Here is a 20,237-nt window from a genome sequence, read left to right as displayed (position 1 = left end):
GGGAGCGGCACAATTCAGAAAAAGTGCTCAGCTCGCCGAGAAAATGCGATTTAAGCAATAAAATTAAAAATGCTTATAAAACATAAACCAAACGTTGGAGGTGGTCATTTCTTAATGCGCAGTAATAAACTCGGCACTCTAAAGCACCCGAGAGCGTTTTTTTCGATGCCAACCTAACCAGAGTGACGGGAGCGGCACAATTCAGAAAAAGTGCTCAGCTCGCCGAGAAAATGCGATTTAAGCAATAAAATTAAAAATGCTTATTAAACATAAACCAAACGTTGGAGGTGGTCATTTCTTCATGCGCAGTGAATAACTCGGCACTCTAAAGCACCCGAGAGCGTTTTTTTCGATGCCAACCTAACCAGAGTGACGGGAGCGGCACAATTCAGAAAAAGCGCTCAGCTCGCCGAGAAAATGCGATTTAAGCAATAAAATTAAAAATGCTTATTAAACATAAACCAAACATTGGAGGTGGTCATTTCTTCATGCGCAGTGAATAACTCGGCACTCTAAAGCACCCGAGAGCGTTTTTTTCGATGCCAACCTAACCAGAGTGACGGGAGCGGCACAATTCAGAAAAAGCGCTCAGCTCGCCGAGAAAATGCGATTTAAGCAATACAATTAAAAATGCTTATAAAACATAAACCAAACGTTGGAGGTGGTCATTTCTTCATGCGCAGTGATAAACTCGGCACTCTAAAGCACCCGAGAGCGTTTTTTTCGATGCCAAGTGACGGGAGCGGCACAATTCAGAAAAAGTGCTCAGCTCGCCGAGAAAATGCGATTTAAGCAATAAAATTAAAAATGCTTATAAAACATAAACCAAACGTTGGAGGTGGTTATTTCTTAATGCGCAGTAATAAACTCGGCACTCTAAAGCACCCGAGAGCGTTTTTTTCGATGCCAACCTAACCAGAGTGACGGGAGCGGCACAATTCAGAAAAAGCGCTCAGCTCGCCGAGAAAATGCGATTTAAGCAATAAAATTAAAAATGCTTATAAAACATAAACCAAACGTTGGAGGTGGTCATTTCTTAATGCGCAGTAATAAACTCGGCACTCTAAAGCACCCGAGAGCGTTTTTTTCGATGCCAACCTAACCAGAGTGACGGGAGCGGCACAATTCAGAAAAAGTGCTCAGCTCGCCGAGAAAATGCGATTTAAGCAATAAAATTAAAAATGCTTATTAAACATAAACCAAACGTTGGAGGTGGTCATTTCTTCATGCGCAGTGAATAACTCGGCACTCTAAAGCACCCGAGAGCGTTTTTTTCGATGCCAACCTAACCAGAGTGACGGGAGCGGCACAATTCAGAAAAAGCGCTCAGCTCGCCGAGAAAATGCGATTTAAGCAATAAAATTAAAAATGCTTATAAAACATAAACCAAACGTTGGAGGTGGTCATTTCTTAATGCGCAGTAATAAACTCGGCACTCTAAAGCACCCAGAGCGTTTTTTTCGATGCCAACCTAACCAGAGTGACGGGAGCGGCACAATTCAGAAAAAGTGCTCAGCTCGCCGAGAAAATGCGATTTAAGCAATAAAATTAAAAATGCTTATAAAATATAAACAAAACGTTGGAGGTGGTCATTTCTTAATGCGCAGTAATAAACTCGGCACTCTAAAGCACCCGAGATCGTTTTTTTCGATGCCAACCTAACCAGAGTGACGGGAGCGGCACAATTCAGAAAAAGTGCTCAGCTCGCCGAGAAAATGCGATTTAAGCAATAAAATTAAAAATGTTTATTAAACATAAACCAAACGTTGGAGGTGGTCATTTCTTCATGCGCAGTGATAAACTCGGCACTCTAAAGCACCCGAGAGCGTTTTTTTCGATGCCAACCTAACCAGAGTGACGGGAGCGGCACAATTCAGAAAAAGTGCTCAGCTCGCCGAGAAAATGCGATTTAAGCAATAAAATTAAAAATGCTTATAAAACATAAACCAAACGTTGGAGGTGGTCATTTCTTAATGCGCAGTAATAAACTCGGCACTCTAAAGCACCCGAGAGCGTTTTTTTCGATGCCAACCTAACCAGAGTGACGGGAGCGGCACAATTCAGAAAAAGTGCTCAGCTCGCCGAGAAAATGCGATTTAAGCAATAAAATTAAAAATGCTTATTAAACATAAACCAAACGTTGGAGGTGGTCATTTCTTCATGCGCAGTGAATAACTCGGCACTCTAAAGCACCCGAGAGCGTTTTTTTCGATGCCAACCTAACCAGAGTGACGGGAGCGGCACAATTCAGAAAAAGCGCTCAGCTCGCCGAGAAATTGCGATTTAAGCAATAAAATTAAAAATGCTTATAAAACATAAACCAAACGTTGGAGGTGGTCATTTCTTAATGCGCAGTAATAAACTCGGCACTCTAAAGCACCCGAGAGCGTTTTTTTCGATGCCAACCTAACCAGAGTGACGGGAGCGGCACAATTCAGAAAAAGTGCTCAGCTCGCCGAGAAAATGCGATTTAAGCAATAAAATTAAAAATGCTTATTAAACATAAACCAAACGTTGGAGGTGGTCATTTCTTCATGCGCAGTGAATAACTCGGCACTCTAAAGCACCCGAGAGCGTTTTTTTCGATGCCAACCTAACCAGAGTGACGGGAGCGGCACAATTCAGAAAAAGCGCTCAGCTCGCCGAGAAAATGCGATTTAAGCAATAAAATTAAAAATGCTTATAAAACATAAACCAAACGTTGGAGGTGGTCATTTCTTTATGCGCAGTAATAAACTCGGCACTCTAAAGCACCCGAGAGCGTTTTTTTCAATGCCAACCTAACCAGAGTGACGGGAGCGGCACAATTCAGAAAAAGTGCTCAGCTCGCCGAGAAAATGCGATTTAAGCAATAAAATTAAAAATGCTTATTAAACATAAACCAAACGTTGGAGGTGGTCATTTCTTCATGCGCAGTGAATAACTCGGCACTCTAAAGCACCCGATAGCGTTTTTTTCGATGCCAACCTAACCAGAGTGACGGGAGCGGCACAATTCGGAAAAAGTGCTCAGCTCGCCGAGAAAATGCGATTTAAGCAATAAAATTAAAAATGCTTATAAAACATAAACCAAACGTTGGAGGTGGTCATTTCTTAATGCGCAGTAATAAACTCGGCACTCTAACCCGAGAGCGTTTTTTTCGATGCCAACCTAACCAGAGTGACGGGAGCGGCACAATTCAGAAAAAGTGCTCAGCTCGCCGAGAAAATGCGATTTAAGCAATAAAATTAAAAATGCTTATAAAACATAAACCAAACGTTGGAGGTGGTCATTTCTTAATGCGCAGTAATAAACTCGGCACTCTAAAGCACCCGAGAGCGTTTTTTTCGATGCCAACCTAACCAGAGTGACGGGAGCGGCACAATTCAGAAAAAGTGCTCAGCTCGCCGAGAAAATGCGATTTAAGCAATAAAATTAAAAATGCTTATAAAACATAAACCAAACGTTGGAGGTGGTCATTTCTTCGTGCGCAGTGAATAACTCGGCACTCTAAAGCACCCGAGAGCGTTTTTTTCGATGCCAACCTAACCAGAGTGACGGGAGCGGCACAATTCAGAAAAAGTGCTCAGCTCGCCGAGAAAATGCGATTTAAGCAATAAAATTAAAAATGCTTATAAAACATAAACCAAACGTTGGAGGTGGTCATTTCTTAATGCGCAGTAATAAACTCGGCACTCTAAAGCACCCGAGAGCGTTTTTTTCGATGCCAACCAGAGTGACGGGAGCGGCACAATTCAGAAAAAGTGCTCAGCTCGCCGAGAAAATGCGATTTAGGCAATAAAATTAAAAATGCTTATAAAACATAAACCAAACGTTGGAGGTGGTCATTTCTTAATGCGCAGTAATAAACTCGGCACTCTAAAGCACCCGAGAGCGTTTTTTTCGATGCCAACCTAACCAGAGTGACGGGAGCGGCACAATTCAGAAAAAGCGCTCAGCTCGCCGAGAAAATGCGATTTAAGCAATAAAATTAAAAATGCTTATAAAACATAAACCAAACGGAGGTGGTCATTTCTTCATGCGCAGTGAATAACTCGGCACTCTAAAGCACCCGAGAGCGTTTTTTTCGATGCCAAGTGACGGGAGCGGCACAATTCAGAAAAAGTGCTCAGCTCGCCGAGAAAATGCGATTTAAGCAATAAAATTAAAAATGCTTATAAAACATAAACCAAACGTTGGAGGTGGTCATTTCTTAATGCGCAGTAATAAACTCGGCACTCTAAAGCACCCGAGAGCGTTTTTTTCGATGCCAACCTAACCAGAGTGACGGGAGCGGCACAATTCAGAAAAAGTGCTCAGCTCGCCGAGAAAATGCGATTTAAGCAATAAAATTAAAAATGCTTATTAAACATAAACCAAACGTTGGAGGTGGTCATTTCTTCATGCGCAGTGAATAACTCGGCACTCTAAAGCACCCGAGAGCGTTTTTTTCGATGCCAACCTAACCAGAGTGACGGGAGCGGCACAATTCAGAAAAAGCGCTCAGCTCGCCGAGAAAATGCGATTTAAGCAATAAAATTAAAAATGCTTATTAAACATAAACCAAACATTGGAGGTGGTCATTTCTTCATGCGCAGTGAATAACTCGGCACTCTAAAGCACCCGAGAGCGTTTTTTTCGATGCCAACCTAACCAGAGTGACGGGAGCGGCACAATTCAGAAAAAGCGCTCAGCTCGCCGAGAAAATGCGATTTAAGCAATACAATTAAAAATGCTTATAAAACATAAACCAAACGTTGGAGGTGGTCATTTCTTCATGCGCAGTGATAAACTCGGCACTCTAAAGCACCCGAGAGCGTTTTTTTCGATGCCAAGTGACGGGAGCGGCACAATTCAGAAAAAGTGCTCAGCTCGCCGAGAAAATGCGATTTAAGCAATAAAATTAAAAATGCTTATAAAACATAAACCAAACGTTGGAGGTGGTTATTTCTTAATGCGCAGTAATAAACTCGGCACTCTAAAGCACCCGAGAGCGTTTTTTTCGATGCCAACCTAACCAGAGTGACGGGAGCGGCACAATTCAGAAAAAGCGCTCAGCTCGCCGAGAAAATGCGATTTAAGCAATAAAATTAAAAATGCTTATAAAACATAAACCAAACGTTGGAGGTGGTCATTTCTTAATGCGCAGTAATAAACTCGGCACTCTAAAGCACCCGAGAGCGTTTTTTTCGATGCCAACCTAACCAGAGTGACGGGAGCGGCACAATTCAGAAAAAGTGCTCAGCTCGCCGAGAAAATGCGATTTAAGCAATAAAATTAAAAATGCTTATTAAACATAAACCAAACGTTGGAGGTGGTCATTTCTTCATGCGCAGTGAATAACTCGGCACTCTAAAGCACCCGAGAGCGTTTTTTTCGATGCCAACCTAACCAGAGTGACGGGAGCGGCACAATTCAGAAAAAGCGCTCAGCTCGCCGAGAAAATGCGATTTAAGCAATAAAATTAAAAATGCTTATAAAACATAAACCAAACGTTGGAGGTGGTCATTTCTTAATGCGCAGTAATAAACTCGGCACTCTAAAGCACCCAGAGCGTTTTTTTCGATGCCAACCTAACCAGAGTGACGGGAGCGGCACAATTCAGAAAAAGTGCTCAGCTCGCCGAGAAAATGCGATTTAAGCAATAAAATTAAAAATGCTTATAAAATATAAACAAAACGTTGGAGGTGGTCATTTCTTAATGCGCAGTAATAAACTCGGCACTCTAAAGCACCCGAGATCGTTTTTTTCGATGCCAACCTAACCAGAGTGACGGGAGCGGCACAATTCAGAAAAAGTGCTCAGCTCGCCGAGAAAATGCGATTTAAGCAATAAAATTAAAAATGTTTATTAAACATAAACCAAACGTTGGAGGTGGTCATTTCTTCATGCGCAGTGATAAACTCGGCACTCTAAAGCACCCGAGAGCGTTTTTTTCGATGCCAACCTAACCAGAGTGACGGGAGCGGCACAATTCAGAAAAAGTGCTCAGCTCGCCGAGAAAATGCGATTTAAGCAATAAAATTAAAAATGCTTATAAAACATAAACCAAACGTTGGAGGTGGTCATTTCTTAATGCGCAGTAATAAACTCGGCACTCTAAAGCACCCGAGAGCGTTTTTTTCGATGCCAACCTAACCAGAGTGACGGGAGCGGCACAATTCAGAAAAAGTGCTCAGCTCGCCGAGAAAATGCGATTTAAGCAATAAAATTAAAAATGCTTATTAAACATAAACCAAACGTTGGAGGTGGTCATTTCTTCATGCGCAGTGAATAACTCGGCACTCTAAAGCACCCGAGAGCGTTTTTTTCGATGCCAACCTAACCAGAGTGACGGGAGCGGCACAATTCAGAAAAAGCGCTCAGCTCGCCGAGAAATTGCGATTTAAGCAATAAAATTAAAAATGCTTATAAAACATAAACCAAACGTTGGAGGTGGTCATTTCTTAATGCGCAGTAATAAAATCGGCACTCTAAAGCACCCGAGAGCGTTTTTTTCGATGCCAACCTAACCAGAGTGACGGGAGCGGCACAATTCAGAAAAAGTGCTCAGCTCGCCGAGAAAATGCGATTTAAGCAATAAAATTAAAAATGCTTATTAAACATAAACCAAACGTTGGAGGTGGTCATTTCTTCATGCGCAGTGAATAACTCGGCACTCTAAAGCACCCGAGAGCGTTTTTTTCGATGCCAACCTAACCAGAGTGACGGGAGCGGCACAATTCAGAAAAAGCGCTCAGCTCGCCGAGAAAATGCGATTTAAGCAATAAAATTAAAAATGCTTATAAAACATAAACCAAACGTTGGAGGTGGTCATTTCTTTATGCGCAGTAATAAACTCGGCACTCTAAAGCACCCGAGAGCGTTTTTTTCAATGCCAACCTAACCAGAGTGACGGGAGCGGCACAATTCAGAAAAAGTGCTCAGCTCGCCGAGAAAATGCGATTTAAGCAATAAAATTAAAAATGCTTATTAAACATAAACCAAACGTTGGAGGTGGTCATTTCTTCATGCGCAGTGAATAACTCGGCACTCTAAAGCACCCGATAGCGTTTTTTTCGATGCCAACCTAACCAGAGTGACGGGAGCGGCACAATTCGGAAAAAGTGCTCAGCTCGCCGAGAAAATGCGATTTAAGCAATAAAATTAAAAATGCTTATAAAACATAAACCAAACGTTGGAGGTGGTCATTTCTTAATGCGCAGTAATAAACTCGGCACTCTAACCCGAGAGCGTTTTTTTCGATGCCAACCTAACCAGAGTGACGGGAGCGGCACAATTCAGAAAAAGTGCTCAGCTCGCCGAGAAAATGCGATTTAAGCAATAAAATTAAAAATGCTTATAAAACATAAACCAAACGTTGGAGGTGGTCATTTCTTAATGCGCAGTAATAAACTCGGCACTCTAAAGCACCCGAGAGCGTTTTTTTCGATGCCAACCTAACCAGAGTGACGGGAGCGGCACAATTCAGAAAAAGTGCTCAGCTCGCCGAGAAAATGCGATTTAGGCAATAAAATTAAAAATGCTTATAAAACATAAACCAAACGTTGGAGGTGGTCATTTCTTAATGCGCAGTAATAAACTCGGCACTCTAAAGCACCCGAGAGCGTTTTTTTCGATGCCAACCTAACCAGAGTGACGGGAGCGGCACAATTCAGAAAAAGCGCTCAGCTCGCCGAGAAAATGCGATTTAAGCAATAAAATTAAAAATGCTTATAAAACATAAACCAAACGGAGGTGGTCATTTCTTCATGCGCAGTGAATAACTCGGCACTCTAAAGCACCCGAGAGCGTTTTTTTCGATGCCAAGTGACGGGAGCGGCACAATTCAGAAAAAGTGCTCAGCTCGCCGAGAAAATGCGATTTAAGCAATAAAATTAAAAATGCTTATAAAACATAAACCAAACGTTGGAGGTGGTCATTTCTTAATGCGCAGTAATAAACTCGGCACTCTAAACCACCCGAGAGCGTTTTTTTCGATGCCAACCTAACCAGAGTGACGGGAGCGGCACAATTCAGAAAAAGTGCTCAGCTCGCCGAGAAAATGCGATTTAAGCAATAAAATTAAAAATGCTTATAAAACATAAACCAAACGTTGGAGGTGGTCATTTCTTAATGCGCAGTAATAAACTCGGCACTCTAAAGCACCCGAGAGCGTTTTTTTCGATGCCAACCTAACCAGAGTGACGGGAGCGGCACAATTCAGAAAAAGTGCTCAGCTCGCCGAGAAAATGCGATTTAAGCAATAAAATTAAAAATGCTTATTAAACATAAACCAAACGTTGGACGTGGTCATTTCTTCATGCGCAGTGAATAACTCGGCACTCTAAAGCACCCGATAGCGTTTTTTTCGATGCCAACCTAACCAGAGTGACGGGAGCGGCACAATTCAGAAAAAGTGCTCAGCTCGCCGAGAAAATGCGATTTAAGCAATAAAATTAAAAATGCTTATAAAACATAAACCAAACGTTGGAGGTGGTCATTTCTTAATGCGCAGTAATAAACTCGGCACTCTAAAGCACCCGAGAGCGTTTTTTTCGATGCCAACCTAACCAGAGTGACGGGAGCGGCACAATTCAGAAAAAGTGCTCAGCTCGCCGAGAAAATGCGATTTAAGCAATAAAATTAAAAATGCTTATAAAACATAAACCAAACGTTGGAGGTGGTCATTTCTTAATGCGCAGTAATAAACTCGGCACTCTAAAGCACCCGAGAGCGTTTTTTTCGATGCCAACCTAACCAGAGTTACGGGAGCGGCACAATTCAGAAAAAGCGCTCAGCTCGCCGAGAAAATGCGATTTAAGCAATAAAATTAAAAATGCTTATAAAACATAAACCAAACGTTGGAGGTGGTCATTTCTTCATGCGCAGTGAATAACTCGGCACTCTAAAGCACCCGAGAGCGTTTTTTTCGATGCCAACCTAACCAGAGTGACGGGAGCGTCACAATTCAGAAAAAGTGCTCAGCTCGCCGAGAAAATGCGATTTAAGCAATAAAATTAAAAATGCTTATAAAACATAAACCAAACGTTGGAGGTGGTCATTTCTTAATGCGCAGTAATAAACTCGGCACTCTAAAGCACCCGTGAGCGTTTATTTCGATGCCAACCTAACCAGAGTGACGGGAGCGGCACAATTCAGAAAAAGTGCTCAGCTCGCCGAGAAAATGCGATTTAAGCAATAAAATTAAAAATGCTTATAAAACATAAACCAAACGTTGGAGGTAGTCATTTCTTCATGCGCAGTGATAAAGTCGGCACTCTAAAGCACCCGAGAGCGTTTTTTTCGATGCCAACCTAACCAGAGTGACGGGAGCGGCACAATTCAGAAAAAGTGCTCAGCTCGCCGAGAAAATGCGATTTAAGCAATAAAATTAAAAATGCTTATTAAACATAAACCAAACGTTGGAGGTGGTCATTTCTTCATGCGCGGTGATAAACTCGGCACTCTAAAGCACCCGAGAGCGTTTTTTTCGATGCCAACCTAACCAGAGTGACGGGAGCGGCACAATTCAGAAAAAGTGCTCAGCTCGCCGAGAAAATGCGATTTAAGCAATAAAATTAAACATAAACCAAACGTTGGAGGTGGTCATTTCTTAATGCGCAGTAATAAACTCGGCACTCTAAAGCACCCGAGAGCGTTTTTTTCGATGCCAACCTAACCAGAGTGACGGGAGCGGCACAATTCAGAAAAAGTGCTCAGCTCGCCGAGAAAATGCGATTTAAGCAATAAAATTAAAAATGCTTATTAAACATAAACCAAACGTTGGAGGTGGTCATTTCTTCATGCGCAGTGAATAACTCGGCACTCTAAAGCACCCGAGAGCGTTTTTTTCGATGCCAACCTAACCAGAGTGACGGGAGCGGCACAATTCAGAAAAAGCGCTCAGCTCGCCGAGAAAATGCGATTTAAGCAATACAATTAAAAATGCTTATAAAACATAAACCAAACGTTGGAGGTGGTCATTTCTTAATGCGCAGTAATAAACTCGGCACTCTAAAGCACCCGAGAGCGTTTTTTTCGATGCCAACCTAACCAGAGTGACGGCAGCGGCACAATTCAGAAAAAGTGCTCAGCTCGCCGAGAAAATGCGATTTAAGCAATAAAATTAAAAATGCTTATTAAACATAAACCAAACGTTGGAGGTGGTCATTTCTTCATGCGCAGTGAATAACTCGGCACTCTAAAGCACCCGAGAGCGTTTTTTTCGATGCCAACCTAACCAGAGTGACGGGAGCGGCACAATTCAGAAAAAGCGCTCAGCTCGCCGAGAAAATGCGATTTAAGCAATAAAATTAAAAATGCTTATAAAACATAAACCAAACGTTGGAGGTGGTCATTTCTTAATGCGCAGTAATAAACTCGGCACTCTAAAGCACCCGAGAGCGTTTTTTTCGATGCCAACCTAACCAGAGTGACGGGAGCGGCACAATTCAGAAAAAGTGCTCAGCTCGCCGAGAAAATGCGATTTAAGCAATAAAATTAAAAATGCTTATAAAACATAAACCAAACGTTGGAGGTGGTCATTTCTTAATGCGCAGTAATAAACTCGGCACTCTAAAGCACCCGAGAGCGTTTTTTTCGATGCCAACCTAACCAGAGTGACGGGAGCGGCACAATTCAGAAAAAGTGCTCAGCTCGCCGAGAAAATGCGATTTAAGCAGTAAAATTAAAAATGCTTATTAAACATAAACCAAACGTTGGAGGTGGTCATTTCTTCATGCGCAGTGAATAACTCGGCACTCTAAAGCACCCGATAGCGTTTTTTTCGATGCCAACCTAACCAGAGTGACGGGAGCGGCACAATTCAGAAAAAGTGCTCAGCTCGCCGAGAAAATGCGATTTAAGCAATAAAATTAAAAATGCTTATAAAACATAAACCAAACGTTGGAGGTGGTCATTTCTTAATGCGCAGTAATAAACTCGGCACTCTAATGCACCCGAGAGCGTTTTTTTCGATGCCAACCTAACCAGAGTGACGGGAGCGGCACAATTCAGAAAAAGCGCTCAGCTCGCCGAGAAAATGCGATTTAAGCAATAAAATTAAAAATGCTTATAAAACATAAACCAAACGTTGGAGGTGGTCATTTCTTCGTGCGCAGTGAATAACTCGGCACTCTAAAGCACCCGAGAGCGTTTTTTTCGATGCCAACCTAACCAGAGTGACGGGAGCGGCACAATTCAGAAAAAGTGCTCAGCTCGCCGAGAAAATGCGATTTAAGCAATAAAATTAAAAATGCTTATTAAACATAAACCAAACGGTGGAGGTGGTCATTTCTTCATGCGCAGTGAATAACTCGGCACTCTAAAGCACCCGAGAGCGTTTTTTTCGATGCCAACCTAACCAGAGTGACGGGAGCGGCACAATTCAGAAAAAGCGCTCAGCTCGCCGAGAAAATGCGATTTAAGCAATAAAATTAAAAATGCTTATTAAACATAAACCAAACGTTGGAGGTGGTCATTTCTTCATGCGCAGTGAATAACTCGGCACTCTAAAGCACCCGAGAGCGTTTTTTTCGATGCCAACCTAACCAGAGTGACGGGAGCGGCACAATTCAGAAAAAGCGCTCAGCTCGCCGAGAAAATGCGATTTAAGCAATAAAATTAAAAATGCTTATAAAACATAAACCAAACGTTGGAGGTGGTCATTTCTTCATGTGCAGTGATAAACTCGGCACTCTAAAGCACCCGAGAGCGTTTTTTTCGATGCCAACCTAACCAGAGTGACGGGAGCGGCACAATTCAGAAAAAGTGCTCAGCTCGCCGAGAAAATGCGATTTAAGCAATAAAATTAAAAATGCTTATAAAACATAAACCAAACGTTGGAGGTGGTCATTTCTTCATGCGCAGTGAATAACTCGGCACTGTAAAGCACCCGAGAGCGTTTTTTTCGATGCCAACCTAACCAGAGTGACGGGAGCGGCACAATTCAGAAAAAGTGCTCAGCTCGCCGAGAAAATGCGATTTAAGCAATAAAATTAAAAATGCTTATAAAACATAAACCAAACGTTGGAGGTGGTCATTTCTTAATGCGCAGTAATAAACTCGGCACTCTAGAGCACCCGAGAGCGTTTTTTTCGATGCCAACCTAACCAGAGTGACGGGAGCGGCACAATTCAGAAAAAGTGCTCAGCTCGCCGAGAAAATGCGATTTAAGCAATAAAATTAAAAATGCTTATAAAACATAAACCAAACGTTGGAAGTGGTCATTTCTTCATGCGCAGTGATAAACTCGGCACTCTAAAGCACCCGAGAGCGTTTTTTTCGATGCCAACCTAACCAGAGTTACGGGAGCGGCACAATCAGAAAAAGCGCTCAGCTCGCCGAGAAAATGCGATTTAAGCAATAAAATTAAAAATGCTTATAAAACATAAACCAAACGTTGGAGGTGGTCATTTCCTAATGCGCAGTAATAAACTCGGCACTCTAAAGCACCCGAGAGCGTTTTTTTCGATGCCAACCTAACCAGAGTGACGGGAGCGGCACAATTCAGAAAAAGTGCTCAGCTCGCCGAGAAAATGCGATTTAAGCAATAAAATTAAAAATGCTTATAAAACATAAACCAAACGTTGGAGGTGGTCATTTCTTAATGCGCAGTAATAAACTCGGCACTCTAAAGCACCCGAGAGCGTTTTTTTCGATGCCAACCTAACCAGAGTGACGGGAGCGGCACAATTCAGAAAAAGTGCTCAGCTCGCCGAGAAAATGCGATTTAAGCAATAAAATTAAAAATGCTTATAAAACATAAACCAAACGTTGGAGGTGGTCATTTCTTAATGCGCAGTAATAAACTCGGCACTCTAAAGCACCCGAGAGCGTATTTTTTCGATGCCAACCTAACCAGAGTGACGGGAGCGGCACAATTCAGAAAAAGTGCTCAGCTCGCCGAGAAAATGCGATTTAAGCAATAAAATTAAAAATGCTTATAAAACATAAACCAAACGTTGGAGGTGGTCATTTCTTAATGCGCAGTAATAAACTCGGCACTCTAAAGCACCCGAGAGCGTTTTTTTCGATGCCAACCTAACCAGAGTGACGGGAGCGGCACAATTCAGAAAAAGTGCTCAGCTCGCCGAGAAAATGCGATTTAAGCAATAAAATTAAAAATGCTTATTAAACATAAACCAAACGGTGGAGGTGGTCATTTCTTCATGCGCAGTGAATAACTCGGCACTCTAAAGCACCCGAGAGCGTTTTTTTCGATGCCAACCTAACCAGAGTGACGGGAGCGGCACAATTCAGAAAAAGTGCTCAGCTCGCCGAGAAAATGCGATTTAAGCAATAAAATTAAAAATGCTTATAAAACATAAACCAAACGTTGGAGATGGTCATTTCTTAATGCGCAGTAATAAACTCGGCACTCTAAAGCACCCGTGAGCGTTTTTTTCGATGCCAACCTAACCAGAGTGACGGGAGCGGCACAATTCAGAAAAAGTGCTCAGCTCGCCGAGAAAATGCGATTTAAGCAATAAAATTAAAAATGCTTATAAAACATAAACCAAACGTTGGAGGTGATCATTTCTTCATGCGCAGTGATAAAGTCGGCACTCTAAAGCACCCGAGAGCGTTTTTTTCGATGCCAACCTAACCAGAGTGACGGGAGCGGCACAATTCAGAAAAAGTGCTCAGCTCGCCGAGAAAATGCGATTTAAGCAATAAAATTAAAAATGCTTATTAAACATAAACCAAACGTTGGAGGTGGTCATTTCTTCATGCGCAGTGATAAACTCGGCACTCTAAAGCACCCGAGAGCGTTTTTTTCGATGCCAACCTAACCAGAGTGACGGGAGCGGCACAATTCAGAAAAAGTGCTCAGCTCGCCGAGAAAATGCGATTTAAGCAATAAAATTAAAAATGCTTATAAAACATAAACCAAACGTTGGAGGTGGTCATTTCTTAATGCGCAGTAATAAACTCGGCACTCTAAAGCACCCGAGAGCGTTTTTTTCGATGCCAACCTAACCAGAGTGACGGGAGCGGCACAATTCAGAAAAAGTGCTCAGCTCGCCGAGAAAATGCGATTTAAGCAATAAAATTAAAAATGCTTATTAAACATAAACCAAACGTTGGAGGTGGTCATTTCTTCATGCGCAGTGAATAACTCGGCACTCTAAAGCACCCGAAAGCGTTTTTTTCGATGCCAACCTAACCAGAGTGACGGGAGCGGCACAATTCAGAAAAAGCGCTCAGCTCGCCGAGAAAATGCGATTTAAGCAATAAAATTAAAATTGCTTATAAAACATAAACCAAACGTTGGAGGTGGTCATTGCTTAATGCGCAGTAATAAACTCGGCACTCTAAAGCACCCGAGAGCGTTTTTTTCGATGCCAACCTAACCAGAGTGACGGGAGCGGCACAATTCAGAAAAAGTGCTCAGCTCGCCGAGAAAATGCGATTTAAGCAATAAAATTAAAAATGCTTATTAAACATAAACCAAACGTTGGAGGTGGTCATTTCTTCATGCGCAGTGAATAACTCGGCACTCTAAAGCACCCGAGAGCGTTTTTTTCGATGCCAACCTAACCAGAGTGACGGGAGCGGCACAATTCAGAAAAAGCGCTCAGCACGCCGAGAAAATGCGATTTAAGCAATAAAATTAAAAATGTTTATAAAACATAAACCAAACGTTGGAGGTGGTCATTTCTTAATGCGCAGTAATAAACTCGGCACTCTAAAGCACCCGAGAGCGTTTTTTTCGATGCCAACCTAACCAGAGTGACGGGAGCGGCACAATTCAGAAAAAGTCCTCAGCTCGCCGAGAAAATGCGATTTAAGCAATAAAATTAAAAATGCTTATAAAACATAAACCAAACGTTGGAGGTGGTCATTTCTTAATGCGCAGTAATAAACTCGGCACTCTAAAGCACCCGAGAGCGTTTTTTTCGATGCCAACCTAACCAGAGTGACGGGAGCGGCACAATTCAGAAAAAGTGCTCAGCTCGCCGAGAAAATGCGATTTAAGCAATAAAATTAAAAATGCTTATTAAACATAAACCAAACGTTGGAGGTGGTCATTTCTTCATGCGCAGTGAATAACTCGGCACTCTAAAGCACCCGATAGCGTTTTTTTCGATGCCAACCTAACCAGAGTGACGGGAGCGGCACAATTCAGAAAAAGTGCTCAGCTCGCCGAGAAAATGCGATTTAAGCAATAAAATTAAAAATGCTTATAAAACATAAACCAAACGTTGGAGGTGGTCATTTCTTAATGCGCAGTAATAAATTCGGCACTCTAAAGCACCCGAGAGCGTTTTTTTCGATGCCAACCTAACCAGAGTGACGGGAGCGGCACAATTCAGAAAAAGTGCTCAGCTCGCCGAGAAAATGCGATTTAAGCAATAAAATTAAAAATGCTTATAAAACATAAACCAAACGTTGGAGGTGGTCATTTCTTAATGCGCAGTAATAAACTCGGCACTCTAAAGCACCCGAGAGCGTTTTTTTCGATGCCAACCTAACCAGAGTGACGGGAGCGGCACAATTCAGAAAAAGCGCTCAGCTCGCCGAGAAAATGCGATTTAAGCAATAAAATTAAAAATGCTTATAAAACATAAACCAAACGTTGGAGGTGGTCATTTCTTCGTGCGCAGTGAATAACTCGGCACTCTAAAGCACCCGAGAGCGTTTTTTTCGATGCCAACCTAACCAGAGTGACGGGAGCGGCACAATTCAGAAAAAGTGCTCAGCTCGCCGAGAAAATGCGATTTAAGCAATAAAATTAAAAATGCTTATAAAACATAAACCAAACGTTGGAGGTGGTCATTTCTTAATGCGCAGTAATAAACTCGGCACTAAAGCACCCGAGAGCGTTTTTTTCGATGCCAACCTAACCAGAGTGACGGGAGCGGCACAATTCAGAAAAAGTGCTCAGCTCGCCGAGAAAATGCGATTTAAGCAATAAAATTAAAAATGCTTATAAAACATAAACCAAACGTTGGAGGTGGTCATTTCTTAATGCGCAGTAATAAACTCGGCACTCTAAAGCACCCGAGAGCGTTTTTTTCGATGCCAACCTAACCAGAGTGACGGGAGCGGCACAATTCAGAAAAAGCGCTCAGCTCGCCGAGAAAATGCGATTTAAGCAATAAAATTAAAAATGCTTATAAAACATAAACCAAACGTTGGAGGTGGTCATTTCTTCGTGTGCAGTGAATAACTCGGCACTCTAAAGCACCCGAGAGCGTTTTTTTCGATGCCAACCTAACCAGAGTGACGGGAGCGGCACAATTCAGAAAAAGTGCTCAGCTCGCCGAGAAAATGCGATTTAAGCAATAAAATTAAAAATGCTTATAAAACATAAACCAAACGTTGGAGGTGGTCATTTCTTAATGCGCAGTAATAAACTCGGCACTCTAAAGCACCCGAGAGCGTTTTTTTCGATGCCAACCTAACCAGAGTGACGGGAGCGGCACAATTCAGAAAAAGTGCTCAGCTCGCCGAGAAAATGCGATTTAAGCAATAAAATTAAAAATGCTTATTAAACATAAACCAAACGTTGGAGGTGGTCATTTCTTCATGCGCAGTGAATAACTCGGCACTCTAAAGCACCCGAGAGCGTTTTTTTCGATGCCAACCTAACCAGAGTGACGGGAGCGGCACAATTCAGAAAAAGCGCTCAGCTCGCCGAGAAAATGCGATTTAAGCAATAAAATTAAAAATGCTTATTAAACATAAACCAAACATTGGAGGTGGTCATTTCTTCATGCGCAGTGAATAACTCGGCACTCTAAAGCACCCGAGAGCGTTTTTTTCGATGCCAACCTAACCAGAGTGACGGGAGCGGCACAATTCAGAAAAAGCGCTCAGCTCGCCGAGAAAATGCGATTTAAGCAATACAATTAAAAATGCTTATAAAACATAAACCAAACGTTGGAGGTGGTCATTTCTTCATGCGCAGTGATAAACTCGGCACTCTAAAGCACCCGAGAGCGTTTTTTTCGATGCCAAGTGACGGGAGCGGCACAATTCAGAAAAAGTGCTCAGCTCGCCTAGAAAATGCGATTTAAGCAATAAAATTAAAAAACATAAACCAAACGTTGGAGGTGGTCATTTCTTAATGCGCAGTAATAAACTCGGCACTCTAAAGCACCCGAGAGCGTTTTTTTCGATGCCAACCTAACCAGAGTGACGGGAGCGGCACAATTCAGAAAAAGTGCTCAGCTCGCCGAGAAAATGCGATTTAAGCAATAAAATTAAAAATGCTTATAAAACATAAACCAAACGTTGGAGGTGGTCATTTCTTCGTGTGCAGTGAATAACTCGGCACTCTAAAGCACCCGAGAGCGTTTTTTTCGATGCCAACCTAACCAGAGTGACGGGAGCGGCACAATTCAGAAAAAGTGCTCAGCTCGCCGAGAAAATGCGATTTAAGCAATAAAATTAAAAATGCTTATTAAACATAAACCAAACGTTGGAGGTGGTCATTTCTTCATGCGCAGTGAATAACTCGGCACTCTAAAGCACCCGAGAGCGTTTTTTTCGATGCCAACCTAACCAGAGTGACGGGAGCGGCACAATTCAGAAAAAGCGCTCAGCTCGCCGAGAAAATGCGATTTAAGCAATAAAATTAAAAATGCTTATTAAACATAAACCAAACATTGGAGGTGGTCATTTCTTCATGCGCAGTGAATAACTCGGCACTCTAAAGCACCCGAGAGCGTTTTTTTCGATGCCAACCTAACCAGAGTGACGGGAGCGGCACAATTCAGAAAAAGCGCTCAGCTCGCCGAGAAAATGCGATTTAAGCAATACAATTAAAAATGCTTATAAAACATAAACCAAACGTTGGAGGTGGTCATTTCTTCATGCGCAGTGATAAACTCGGCACTCTAAAGCACCCGAGAGCGTTTTTTTCGATGCCAACCTAACCAGAGTGACGGGAGCGGCACAATTCAGAAAAAGTGCTCAGCTCGCCGAGAAAATGCGATTTAAGCAATAAAATTAATAATGCTTATAAAACATAAACCAAACGTTGGAGGTGGTAATTTCTTCATGCGCAGTGAATAACTCGGCACTCTAAAGCACCCGAGAGCGTTTTTTTCGATGCCAACCTAACCAGAGTGACGGGAGCGGCACAATTCAGAAAAAGTGCTCAGCTCGCCGAGAAAATGCGATTTAAGCAATAAAATTAAAAATGCTTATAAAACATAAACCAAACGTTGGAGGTGGTCATTTCTTAATGCGCAGTAATAAACTCGGCACTCTAAAGCACCCGAGAGCGTTTTTTTTCGATGCCAACCTAACCAGAGTGACGGGAGCGGCACAATTCAGAAAAAGTGCTCAGCTCGCCGAGAAAATGCGATTTAAGCAATAAAATTAAAAATGCTTATAAAACATAAACCAAACGTTGGAGGTGGTCATTTCTTAATGCGCAGTAATAAACTCGGCACTCTAGAGCACCCGAGAGCGTTTTTTTCGATGCCAACCTAACCAGAGTGACGGGAGCGGCACAATTCAGAAAAAGTGCTCAGCTCGCCGAGAAAATGCGATTTAAGCAATAAAATTAAAAATGCTTATAAAACATAAACCAAACGTTGGAAGTGGTCATTTCTTCATGCGCAGTGATAAACTCGGCACTCTAAAGCACCCGAGAGCGTTTTTTTCGATGCCAACCTAACCAGAGTTACGGGAGCGGCACAATTCAGAAAAAGCGCTCAGCTCGCCGAGAAAATGCGATTTAAGCAATAAAATTAAAAATGCTTATAAAACATAAACCAAACGTTGGAGGTGGTCATTTCTTCATGCGCAGTGATAAACTCGGCACTCTAAAGCACCCGAGAGCGTTTTTTTCGATGCCAACCTAACCAGAGTGACGGGAGCGGCACAATTCAGAAAAAGCGCTCAGCTCGCCGAGAAAATGCGATTTAAGCAATAAAATTAAAAATGCTTATAAAACATAAACCAAACGTTGGAGGTGGTCATTTCTTAATGCGCAGTAATAAACTCGGCACTCTAAAGCACCCGAGAGCGTTTTTTTCGATGTGAACCTAACCAGAGTGACGGGAGCGGCACAATTCAGAAAAAGTGCTCAGCTCGCCGAGAAAATGCGATTTAAGCAATAAAATTAAAAATGCTTATAAAACATAAACCAAACGTTGGAGGTGGTCATTTCTCAATGCGCAGTAATAAACTCGGCACTCTAAAGCACCCGAGAGCGTTTTTTTCGATGCCAACCTAACCAGAGTGACGGGAGCGGCACAATTCAGAAAAAGTGCTCAGCTCGCCGAGAAAATGCGATTTAAGCAATAAAATTAAAAATGCTTATAAAACATAAACCAAACGTTGGAGGTGATCATTTCTTCATGCGCAGTGATAAAGTCGGCACTCTAAAGCACCCGAGAGCGTTTTTTTCGATGCCAACCTAACCAGAGTGACGGGAGCGGCACAATTCAGAAAAAGTGCTCAGCTCGCCGAGAAAATGCGATTTAAGCAATAAAATTAAAAATGCTTATTAAACATAAACCAAACGTTGGAGGTGGTCATTTCTTCATGCGCAGTGAATAACTCGGCACTCTAAAGCACCCGAGAGCGTTTTTTTCGATGCCAACCTAACCAGAGTGACGGGAGCGGCACAATTCAGAAAAAGCGCTCAGCTCGCCGAGAAAATGCGATTTAAGCAATAAAATTAAAAATGCTTATAAAACATAAACCAAACGTTGGAGGTGGTCATTTCTTAATGCGCAGTAATAAACTCGGCACTCTAAAGCACCCAGAGCGTTTTTTTCGATGCCAACCTAACCAGAGTGACGGGAGCGGCACAATTCAGAAAAAGTGCTCAGCTCGCCGAGAAAATGCGATTTAAGCAATAAAATTAAAAATGCTTATAAAACATAAACCAAACGTTGGAGGTGGTCATTTCTTAATGCGCAGTAATAAACTCGGCACTCTAAAGCACCCGAGAGCGTTTTTTTCGATGCCAACCTAACCAGAGTGACGGGAGCGGCACAATTCAGAAAAAGCGCTCAGCTCGCCGAGAAAATGCGATTTAAGCAATAAAATTAAAAATGCTTATAAAACATAAACCAAACGTTGGAGGTGGTCATTTCTTCGTGCGCAGTGAATAACTCGGCACTCTAAAGCACCCGAGAGCGTTTTTTTCGATGCCAACCTAACCAGAGTGACGGGAGCGGCACAATTCAGAAAAAGTGCTCAGCTCGCCGAGAAAATGCGATTTAAGCAATAAAATTAAAAATGCTTATAAAACATAAACCAAACGTTGGAGGTGGTCATTTCTTAATGCGCAGTAATAAACTCGGCAC

The sequence above is a fragment of the Syngnathus typhle genome, unplaced genomic scaffold (assembly GCF_033458585.1).
Source record: "Syngnathus typhle isolate RoL2023-S1 ecotype Sweden unplaced genomic scaffold, RoL_Styp_1.0 HiC_scaffold_32, whole genome shotgun sequence".
NCBI classification, from domain to species: domain Eukaryota; kingdom Metazoa; phylum Chordata; class Actinopteri; order Syngnathiformes; family Syngnathidae; genus Syngnathus; species Syngnathus typhle.
Note: the sequence above shows the minus strand (reverse complement) of the source record.